This window comes from Nerophis ophidion, linkage group LG08, assembly GCF_033978795.1.
Source record: "Nerophis ophidion isolate RoL-2023_Sa linkage group LG08, RoL_Noph_v1.0, whole genome shotgun sequence".
NCBI lineage: Eukaryota > Metazoa > Chordata > Actinopteri > Syngnathiformes > Syngnathidae > Nerophis > Nerophis ophidion.
Window position 1 is genome coordinate 52,433,768 of NC_084618.1, and position 12,632 is coordinate 52,446,399.

Below are 12,632 nucleotides of genomic sequence, written 5' to 3' on the forward strand. Positions count from 1 at the left end.
TATAATAGACCGCATTTATACTATTCACATGTGAATAATGCTGTATAACCGACTGTCTTTATTTTATTCACATGTGAGTAATGCTGTATATTAGACTGTATTTATATTATTCACTTGTGAATAATGCTGTATATTAGACTGTATTTATATTATTCACTTGTGAATAATGCTGTATAATAGACTATTTATATTATCAAATGTGAATAATGCTGTATAATAGACTGTATTTGTAATCCATCCATCCATTTTTCTACCGCTTATTCCCTTTCGGGGTCGCGGGGGGCGCTGGCGCCTATCTCAGCTACAATCGGGCGGAAGGCAGGGTACACCCTGGACAAGTCGCCAACTCATCGCAGGGCCAACACAGATAGACAGACAACATTCACACTCACATTCACACACTAGGGCCAATTTAGTGTTGCCAATCAACCTATCCCCAGGTGCATGTCTTTGGAAGTGGGAGGAAGCCGGAGTACCCGGAGGGAACCCACGCATTCACGGGGAGAACTTGCAAACTCCGCACAGAAAGATCCCGAGCCTGGATTTGAACCCAGGACTGCAGGAACTTCGTATTGTGAGGCAGACGCACTAACCCCTCTTCCACCGTGAAGCCCACATGTGAATAATACTGTATAATTGACTGTATTTACAATATTGACATGTGAATAATGCTGTATAATAGACTGAATTTATATTATTCACATGTGAATAATGCTGTATAATAGACTGTGTTTATATTATTCACATGTGAATAATGCTGTATAATAGACTGTATTTATATTATTCACATGTGAATAATGCCGTATAATTGACTGTATTTACATTATTTAAATGTAAAAAACATCTAAGTGTTTATTGTTTATTGTGAGCGAACTGTGGTGTTGAATTTCCCCCTGGGATCAATAAAGTACTTTCTATTCTATTCTATTCTATTTTATTCTATTCTATTCTATTCTATTCTATGACTCTGAGCCTTGACTCATCCCTTAGCCATAGCTCATCAAATCTTTAAACAGACCCTGTCGTGTTTCCAGCATGTTGTTGTTGTATCGTTTCTGTGATGTTGTGCGTCAGTGACTCTGTGCCCGCTCGCCTGCATAGGGGGTCCCGTATGAAAGTAATTTCTATCGCAGATAATTTGATCCCCACCCGTGTGTGTTGTCCATGCTTTGATATGATTGGCCTTTGAGGAGCAGACAGTGTCCACACCAGACAGGCGCACATCCTCCTTTGTTGATGTTTGTCATCAACCCTGCTGTTCTGTTTGCTGTCAAACCGAAACAAAAAACCCTAACATTGAGTTTATACAAGACCTTACTTGTCTGTGACCGGTACAAAAATATACACTCACATGTCAAAACTTGAAGTAAACCTGTATGTTCAAATGAGTTCCAATACAGGATATTGTTAGTTTTGCAAGTAGAGGAGCACGTTCGGCAGCACACAATCACAGAGTACTTACAAGCAGACACAGTGTGTATACAGAAAAAGGAGAACGGACGCATTTTGGCTTAAAAACCAAAAATACAGGTTATGTTATAACACTGAAACGCCCTCAGGAAGAGGTGCTTTAAGAAATAGCTAATGAGCTAGCGGCGAATATCCATCCTCAGTCGGCAGTGTTTTAGCTAATTCAAAATCACTAATCCTCGCCTCCATGGCAACTTTTAAAGTATGTTTCTTACAAGTATAATCCCAAAAGGACAAGAAATAGCTAAACATGCTTCACTACACACCGTAGGAAAATACGATAGCTAACCGCTAATGTAAACAAATGCTCTAGACCTTACATCCACTGTCATGACACCAAGTACAGTAGCATATGTAGTCGATACTACTATGATCACATAGATATTTTTTTTATCGTCACAAAATCTTTTTTCCTTTTTTTAAAATTCACATTATGTTTATAAACTCAGGACACACGAGGACTTTGAGTATGACCAATGTATCATCTTGTAACTACTTGGTATCGGATCGATACGTAAATGTGTGGTATCATCCAAAACTAATGTAAAGTATCCAAACAACAGAAAAATAAGCGATTATTACATTTCAACAGAAATGTAGACAGACCAAGTTAAAAGAGAAAGTAACCAAATATTAACAGTAAATGAACAAGTGGATGAATAATAGATTTTTACAGCTTGTCCATCATAATTTTGACAAAATAATAGAATGAGAAATGACACAAAATGGTAATGCATACGTCAGCAAACTAATTAGGAGCCTATGTTTGTTTACTTACTACTAATAGACAAGTTGTCTAGTATGTTCACTATTTTATTTAAAGACAAAATTGTTATTTGATAGCAATAAGAAACATATTTTTAATGTACTGTAACATTTGTTGTTAAAATAAAGCCAATAATGCCATTTTTTTCTGGTCCTCCTTATTTAGAAAGTACCGAAAGTATTGAAATATATTTTGGTACCGGTACCAGTACTAAAATATCGGTATCAGGACAACCCTATTTGGTTGTAATTAGTACCCATGTCTGTGCTTCATGCCTCTGGAAGAAAGAGAAGACAGAACCACAGCGAGAGATGACAAATGTTAGCCTGAGCAAATTATAGAATCTTAGATGAGAGCACTGAAGATGGGTATTCCGACATAACATACAGTAGGTAGGGGATTCATATGGCCCCATTCGTCTGAGTTTACCTGACACATGAAACATGACGAATTATGAGGTGCACTATCCACTTTAGCCGCCAGATGGCGGGAGAGTGTTGAATATCTTAAAATGTGTTTTGTGGTAATTACAACTTTGACCCAAGCATCAGTTACTATGTAGACTACCGCTTTCCATCATTTTCTGCAGACTGCATAGCAAAATAATTATCCCACCGCCTTTCTTCCTCTCACGCGAAATCCACCCAGGAATGGGGCCATATGAATCCCTTCCCTACTGTACAACCATGGCAACAATGGCGTGGCTCAAAGTGAAGCAAGATTCTGGCTTGACCTAAGTGAAAAATCGTGGCGGAAGCTAAAATTTTGACCTCAAAACGTCGGGATTTAGGGACTATCTACAAAAAGAAGTGGACCAAAAATATTTCCTTCCTAACAATAGTGTGCTTGAAAACAAAGTACTAAGGCATGTTTTTCGGGATCCAATATATATTTCACGAAATTACAATAAATAAATATTGCCCATTATTCTCGAGTGCATGATCTTTAACTTATGTAATATTTAGGGCTGCAACAATTCATTGATTAAATTGGTTATTTCTAATACAAAATATTTTTTTGATTAGTTGGTTCGGTAAATTAGTTTAATTAATACAATTTATAAAATCCAGACAGCATAGAGTAGCCAGAACTTAAAATCAGGGATGTGAATATAGTAAAATAAAACTCTGTATTTTAATCAAGTGATTCTTTGGCATACCACAAATGGCACACATGCCACCGTTTGAGAACCTCTGCACTAAACAATTGGAAAATAAGGCACTCTGTCTGTGTTGGTCCTGCGGTAGAAAATGGATGTACTCTGATAAAGTCTGCTTTCATCAACTCTTTCTTTGAGGTAATACAGTTTGATTAAAACAAAAATAATAATGCTGTATGACTGCAGGCTCTTCTCGTGAATGCTTTCCTTGTGTATCTGAATGGGCCAAGTCAGATCTGTTCAATAGAGTCTTTATTCAATCAAATCAAATCGACTTTATTTACAAAGCACATTCCAAATTTACCACAGGGGTAACCAAAGTGCTGTACAATGGGCAGATTAAAAGATAATACGAGAACCGAGCAAACAACACAACACAATCAGAACATGATAAAAAATAAATAAATAAAAATAAAATAAATAAAACATAAAAACAGGTTCACAGCAGGTGTATAATGGGGCGCCATTGCAGGATGGATATCACTCAGTGTTAAAAGCCATGGAATAAAAGCATGTTTTTAAGAGAGATTTAAAAACAGGAAGAGAGGAGGCTTGTCTAACACTCAGAGGTAGGTCGTTCCAGAGCTTGGGAGCAGCAGCGTCGGTTAAAGCTCTGTCACCTCTAAGCTTCAGCCTTGTGTCAGGGACCGTCAGTAGCAGCTGATCGGCTGATCTTAGGGATTGGGTGGGACAGTAAGGCTGAAGGAGGTCGGAGAGATATGTTGGCGCGAGGTTGTTTAGACATTTAAAAACAAACAGAAGGAGTTTAAAGTTGATTCGGTAACGCACAGGGAGCCAGTGAATGCACTTTGCTAAATAGGAGCACCATTGATGACGCTCAAATCAGAGACGTAACGTATTGGTTGTATCAGACGGCTGAACTTAGAAGACATACATTTGTCATGAGTCTCGGGTAGACGACGTAATGAGGAAGAGCCTTATATATTATTTATATAATTTTCTTCCTAGTTCAGGTGGCTTTCCAACTTTCTGCCTCTTACAGTTGAAACAGGGGTGCCCACACCTTTTCTGCAGGCGAGCTACTTTTCAATTGACTAAATCGAGGGGATCTATCTCATTCATATATCCATCCAGCCATTATCTACCGCTTATTCCCTTTTGGGGTCGCGGGGGGTGCTGGTGCCTATCTCAGCTACAAATATATCATTTATATTTATTTATTTATGAAAGAGACGTTTTTGATAACAAGTTAAATGTGTTTAAGGATAATACAAGCATGTTTAACACATGGATGTCTTTCTTTCATGAAGACAAGAATATAAGTTGGTGTATTACCTGATTCTGATGACTTGCATTGATTGCGGAGGGGGTCCGGTCCGATGGCCTTGGATGAAGTACCAGCTGTCCAGAGTCGGGACCCAGGATGGACCGCTCGTCGGGACCCAGGATGGACCGTTCGCCTGTGTATCGGTTGGGGACATCTCTACGCTGCTGATCCGACTCCGCTTGGGATGGTTTTCTGTGGACGGCACTCTCGCTGCTGTCTTGAATCCACTTTGAATTGAACTCTCGCACCTGTGTTGGAGCCACTACGGATTGAACTTTCACAGGATCATGTCAGACACGTTCAACATCCATTGCTTTCGGTCCCCTGAGGTCCTCTCCAAGGTTCTCATAGTCATCATTGTCACTGACGTCCCACTGGGTGTGAGTTCTCCTTGCCCACTGGGTGTGAGTTTTCCTTGCCCTTATGTGGGTTCTTCCGAGGATGTCGTAGTCGTAGTGGTTTGTACAGTCCTTTGAGACGTTTGTGATTTAGGGCTATATAAATAAACATTGATTGATTGATTGATTGATTGATTGATTTATTGATTGATTGATTGATTGATTGATTGAATCAGAGAGTAGTGATGATAACGTCCACATTTTTGAATGGAGGAGAAAAAAAATCCTCCTTTCTGTACAATACCACATGAAAGTGGTTGGTGTTTGGCATCTTATTCATCCAGCTTCCATACACTTTAGAAGAAAAACATTGGCGGCAAATTCCGTAGCTTGCTCGCTTGTGCACGCCAGCTTTCCGAGCCTTTAATTTTGTTAGCGCAGGCAGCATGAAGCAGCGCTCTTATTGTGATGATAGGAAATGTGCAGTCGGTCTTTAGAGTTTTGACGGAAGGCACGACGCGACAGTCTGTTGAAAAAAAAAAGTGTTTCTCGCCTTCCTGTCGGTCATTTTTTCTTAATAATGATCTCGCTGCAGCCAGCGTTCTCACAAGACCCTCAGGTGACGTCTTGGTAAAGATTGATGATCGCTAATATTTAGGTGTATTTTTTAAAAAGCCTGGCTAGCGATCGACTGACACACCTTCCGCGGTCGACCAGTAGCTCGCAATCGACGTAATAGGCACCCCTGAGTTAAAAGTTAAAGTCCCAACGATAGTCAGACACAAACTAGGTTGGTGAAATTATCCTCTGCATTTGACCCATTCCCGTGTTCACCCCCTGGGAGGTGAGGGGAGCAGTGAGCAGCAGCGGCGGTCGTGCTGGCGAATGTTTTGGGTGATTTAACCCCCAATTCCAACCCTTGATGCTGAGTGCCAAGCGGGGAGGTAATGGGTCCCATTTTTATAGTCTTTGGTATGACTCGGCCGGGGTTTGAACTCACGACCTTCCAGTCTCAGGGCGGACACTCTAACCACTGAGCAGGTTGTCACAGGGGAACTGCACTTTTTTTTTTAAACTTTGCTAATCATTCAAAACTTTTTTTTGTTCACACACCAGCAGACTGTACAACTCCTCTCTTGGGGGCAGGGGGGTATTAGGATGACGGGGTGCAAAACAATAAAAACACAATTTTAAAAGTGCAATACATTTTCATAATATGGTCACTACTGCCTAGTTTCTCCTGTTATATTCTTATTTTTACTTTTATATTGTTATTCTTATTGTTGCTTTTTATTTTTATTCTTATTGTTATATTTTCTATTTTATTTTATACTTTTTACTTTTTAAATTAGTTCTCAATTCTGTATACTGTTGCTGGAATTTTAATGTTCCTGAGGGAGCTCTCCTGAAGGAATAAATAAAGTACTATCCATCCATCCTCCGTCCGTCCAACCATCGATCGATCTATCTATCCATCTATCTATCTATCCATCTATCCATCTATCTATCTATGTATCTATCTATCTATCTATCTATCTATCTATCTATCCATCTATCTATCTATCTATCTATCTATCTATCTATCTATCTATCTATCCATCTATCTATCTATCTATCTATCTATCTATCTATCTTTCTATCAATCTTTTTTCCCTGGAGGACATGAACTGACATAGGGTTTATTGGAACTTGGGGAAGACAAACATACTTAGGCTGATACTGTACAGCTCGGGACTGTGAAACGAACAGAAGGCCCAGCTTTTACAAACACGAAATAAAACATGACCAGGTAAACTTAAAGGCCTACTGAAATGCGATTTTCTTATTTAAAGGGGATAGCAGGTCCAATTTATGTGTCATACTTGATCATTTCGCGATATTGCCATATTTTCGCTGAAAGGATTTAGTAGAGAACATCGGCGATAAAGTTCGCAACTTTTGGTGCTGATAAAAAAGCCTTGCCTGTACCGGAAGTAACAGACGATGTGTGCGTGACGTCACGGGTTGTGGAGCTCCTCACATCTGAACATGGTTTACAATCATGGCCACCAGCAGCGAGAGCGATTCGGACCGAGAAAGCGACAATTCCCCCATTAATTTGAGCGAGGATGAAAGATTCGTGGATGAGGAAAGTGAGAGTGAAGGACTAGAAAGAAAAAAAAAAGGACTAGAGGGCAGATAGGGAAAATTCTGTGAGAGGCGCTGTGGATGCCGTGGGGTTGGCAGGACCACTCGGCCAGGCCCAACCGTAACAAGGGATAGAGCCATACCGCTTTGAACCCGACGCTGACGGTCAGGAGGACACTGCTGATATTGATGCTGGAGTAGCACACGACATAAATCGCCTTCAGAATACAGAATGGTAAAATGTTATTTATTAATACACATAATACATCGTACTTTGTGTGTGTGGTCCAATCCAACCATGTTCGATTGACATCTCTGTTTCATAGTAAAGCTTGACTGTCATTTTTCGGGAATGTAAACAATAAAACACCGGCTGTGTTTGTGTTGCTGCAGCGGGCCACAATACACCGCTTCCCACCAACAGCTTTCTTCTTTGATGTCTTCATTGTTCATTGAACAAATTGCAAAAGATTAACCAACACGGATGTCCAGAATACTGTGGAAATTTGCGATGAAAACAGACGACTTAATAGCTGGGATCGATGCTGGCACAAAATGTCCTCTACAATCCGTGACGTCACGCGCAGGCGTCATCATACCGAAACGTTTTCAGCAGGATTTTTCGGCGCGAAATTTAAAGTTGCACTTTAGTATTGGCATGTGTTGCAATTTTAATATTTCATCATTGATGTATAAACTATCAGCCTGTGTGGTCGGTAGTAGTGGGTTTCAGTAGGCCTTTAAAAAGTAACCATGATGGATAAACCACCAGTCCAACACATGTTCAGTATAGAAGCGTCCAGAAAGAGGTTTTGTATTGTTGTGCAGCAGTATGCTCGCCAACTTTTTGACAACTCGGAACGTGCCTTTCCTCCCGTTGTTGAAGGTTTAAAGAAAGCGGCGTGTTGCTGAAGGGCGCTCACCTGAAAAAAAACAAAAAACAAACATTGTGACCAGTCAGTCTGTACTCCATTTCCTGTGGTTCAGTTAAAGTCTAACTAGGGTCAGGGATGAGCTGCAGATGAGGATGTGTAGGAAACCACTTAGTGACTCAGTTACTTTGAAGGGTTTGTATGCAATGTAGCACATACTGTACAGTACACAATGGCATTGACACTGCATGACCTTACCAAGTTCAATACGAAGTATGTCAGATGGAGAGGCCTTCTTGTAAGTGTGAAAAATGAAACAGGGAAATGAAAATCCTGTGCTAAATGAAGCCTATCTTTTCGATTTATCAGGACTTTATGTCAGACTAAATGAATAAATACATATTGACTTTTTCTGTGGCTCTTTTGTGTTGTCACGTACCATTCATGACACAAATCTAGAATGTGATACTAACCATAGATCCGTACTGTGCAGGGCCAAGATATCTCCCTCAATAATGTGAAAACACTGTTTAACTGCACAGTGGTCAAGAGTGATTTATGGGACTTTTTTGCACATTCCGGAGATGGTTATTCATTGTTTTTGATATGTAAAAATGTACAGGTGTGTCTCAATTAAAAAGGATGTGGTGCACATTATTTAATTTCAGGGGTTCAATTTAGCCGAAGAAGCCATTCAAGGAAATGTTGACATTCATTTGCTGATTAGGGTGTGGACCAGTAGTTAACAATCATGCATTTTTTAAAGAGATTTTCCATTCTTGATGCCATACTCAATTTGGAAGCTTTATTAATCACTGAAAATGTAAATACATTAAGAAATACATTGGGCAGCAACGAGTTTGAAATTCTGGACTAACAGCCTAGACGCAGACAATAGAGATGGAAAAATAAACATTTAGTATTAAAGTTGAAATGGACATATTAGATTTGATATTTTTGTAAGACAATAATAATAAAGATATCGGTGTGTAAATAGAATGCAGGTCAGTCATTTATGTCAGCATGATAAGTGAATGTAAACACACCATCTTTACTTAAATTATGATATGTGATTATGATGTGCAGTACAATGAGGATGAGTATGAATTGTATGCATGAGGGTATGTAGAGATGGCCGCTTTTTAAAAACATTGTATTATTATACATTTTTCACTGCTACCCTTTATTTAATTTTTCTCTACACTTCCATCCATACATCCGTTTTCTACCGCTTGTCTCTACATTCACCGTAATTATTATTTCCTAAAAAGAAGCAATGTTAGAGGACAACACATTATTAATTATATGAAACAACTGCAAAAAAGTTAGTTTTTTTTAAAGACATATTTAATTCTGTGCATAGTGAATATATAGAATATAAGACTTTTCAAAGATATTTCAATTTGTTGAAATGTCCTTGTAAATGTACTGAAATTATTAGTCACTGTTTGCAAGTCAATTTCAATGTGTTTCTTTGTTGTAAATATTGTTTTATTTTATTTGACAAAATGTTTGTTTTTGGTGTTATGGTTAGCTTTTAAAATTATATGTTTTGTTTTATTTGTGGGTCTATTTAGGTTTCAAAAAATATTTCAACATTGTTAACCCTTAATTTATGGTTTTGCTTTTGTTATTTTTCTCACTTTTTTCTAGAATCTTCTTGACTCGTGAAGTCTTTCAGACAAGCATTAATTCATAATTATTTTTATTTTTCAAAGCAATGTTAATGGACAAGTCATTGTGTAATTTTGCAATAGAGTAATAGGGGAAAAAAACAATAAAAAAATAAATGGGTTGTACTTGTATAGCGCTTTTCTACCTTCAAGGTACTCAAAGCGCTTGGACACTACTTCCACATTTACCCATTCACACACACATTCACACACTGATGGAGGGAGCTGCCATGCAAGGCGCTAACCAGCACCCATCAGGAGCAAGGGTGAAGTGTCTTGCTCAAGACACAACGGACGTGACGAGGTTGGTACTAGGTGGGGATTGAACCAGGGACCCTCGGGTCGCGCACAGCAACTCTTCACACCGCGCCACGCCGTCCCTATACTGTCTTGAAATATTTCAATCCATGCATAGTGAATGTATGGAATACAATACTTTTCCAATATGATTTAATTTACTGAGATAGGCCTGTTTATACAGTATACTGTTATTATTAGTCTCTGTTTGCATGTTGATTTAAATGCATTTATTTATTTTAAATATTGTTTTACTTTTTTATTTATTTATTCAAGTCTCAAGTTTGAATAACTATTTCAACATTGTTAACCTTTTATTTTAGCATTTAGTTTTTTCTAACTTTTTTCTAAAATATTATTGAATAGCAAAATCTTTCAGAAATGTATTCTTCATGATTTTTTTTGTTTTTTGTTGTTGTTTTTTTTTTTTAAAGCAATGTTAGAGGACAAGGCATTTTATAATTTTTTGAAACTATTGAAATAAATACAGTCTTGAAATATTTCATTCTATGTATAGTAAATGTATAGAATATAAGACTCTGCCTGTTAATACAGTGCTGGAATTGTTAGTCTCTCTTTGTGCGTTAATTTTAATATATCTGTCAATTGTAAATATTGTTTTATTATATCTGAAAAAATATTAGTTTTTGCATAATTGTAGTCACTGCTTTAGGATTTTTTTTTTCCGGTCCTTGGTATTATTTTTCACAATACCATTTTTAAAAATATACATACATATTCGTATATTAGTTTCAGGCTTAAAACAATACTTCAACATTGTTAGCCCTTAAGTTTTGCCTTTGTTTTTTTAAAACCTTAGATGGAAAAGCCTTTCAGACAATTATTAATTTGCAGCGGAAGCTGTACAGTAGTTACTATGTCACTGTGTAATCATAATGGAGGGGCTGTCACGCTCGGCTGCAACGTAAATACATGACAGATTAAGAGCGACGACACAGACCAGGCGGACCAACAAGACTCCATCATTTTGTCTTAGAGGCCACAGTTGAGTCCGCTAATGACAATGTTGTGTAAGAGCATGCAAATAAATATGGTCTCCATCAGCAACTGAAGCTGTAATTATCACAAGGACATATTTAATTGTTCAGTCAAGAACTGTTCATGCATGGTCCTCAGCTCATCTCACACTTTATTGCAATTATAGATACCGCCTGTTGATAGGGAGGAATGACTCCATAAAAGATTCCAATCAAAATCTAAGTTTGACTTGGAATTTTTTGTTATTATTCATTACTTTCGACTTTTATTACTGGATGTAAAAATCTGCTTTGCAACCACATAATTTCTGCTGTAATATGCATGCCAGGCCAGTAATTGGCAATATCACCGAAGAAACAGAATACAAACCACCCAGACACTTCATTGTCTGAATTAGAGATGTGACGTTCGTGAACGAGTCGAGTCTTTGGATTCGTCTCTTTTTTAAGTGAAAACATTTGTCATTGCGAGGCGTTTTTGTGAGCAATTTGAATACACATTTGCAGGCATGTGCACCCCATCCGATTGGACTGAAAAATGTGTTGAACTCAAAGCAATCATTAGAGCATTTGCGTTCACTTTTCTGGTCACTTGTTTGACGTTGATTCCTAAAGTAGTTCAGGCGTAAACAAACACCAAGAAAGGTAGTAAAATGTCGAATTCACATGTTTATCTTGTCCTAATTTTTAGTCCAGTTGTATCATCCATGCATCCATCCATTTCTTACCGCTTATTCCCTTCGGAGTGGCGGTGGGCGCTGGAGCCTATCTCAACTACAATCAGGTGGAAGGCGAGGTTACATTCAGACATCCATCCATCCATCAATTCAGACATATTATTTGTATATTTTTGTGTACTCGTGATCCACAATATTTTAGGCGAAGAAAGATTTTAAAAAGTGAATTGATTGTCATATGGGAGATGGAATAAAGGCGTGCCTTATGGAATGTTTACATTGAAATTCAGGGCTGCCCTGAGCTCGCATGGCTGCAGTTGTTGTGACCCCATGATGCAGGAACCAGGAGACGATTTTAATATCATAAACAGAGGAGAACGCAGTCTTGCATGTAACAGTTCACAAAGATAAATCAATCCTCGAGGACTGTGGAGCATGTGAGGCAAGCATAAATACGCCTGGTAATTACCACCAGGTGTGGCAAAGCTGCCTAATCAGCAGCAGGTGATAACAGTGTGACCTCGGACTATGTTAAGGTAACGTTTGGAGGTCCCCAGGGTTTGGTCCTTGGCCCTGCACTCTTCAGCATCTACATGTTGCCGCTAGGTGACATCATACGCAAATACGGTGTTAGCTTTCGCTGTTATGCTGATGATACCCAACTCTACATGCCCCTAAAGCTGACCAACACGCCGGATTGTATTCAGTGGGAGGCGTGTCTTAATGAAATTAAACAATGGATGTCCGCTAACTTTTTGCAACTCAACGCCAAAAAAACGGAAATGCTGATTATCGGTCCTGCTAGATACCGACCTCTATTTAATAATACAACTTTAACATTTGACAACCAAATATTAAAACAAGGCAACTCGGTAAAGAATCAGGGTATTATCTTCGACCTAACTCTCTCGTTTGAGTCACACATTAAAAGCGTTACTAAAACGGCCTTCTTTCATCTCCGTAATAT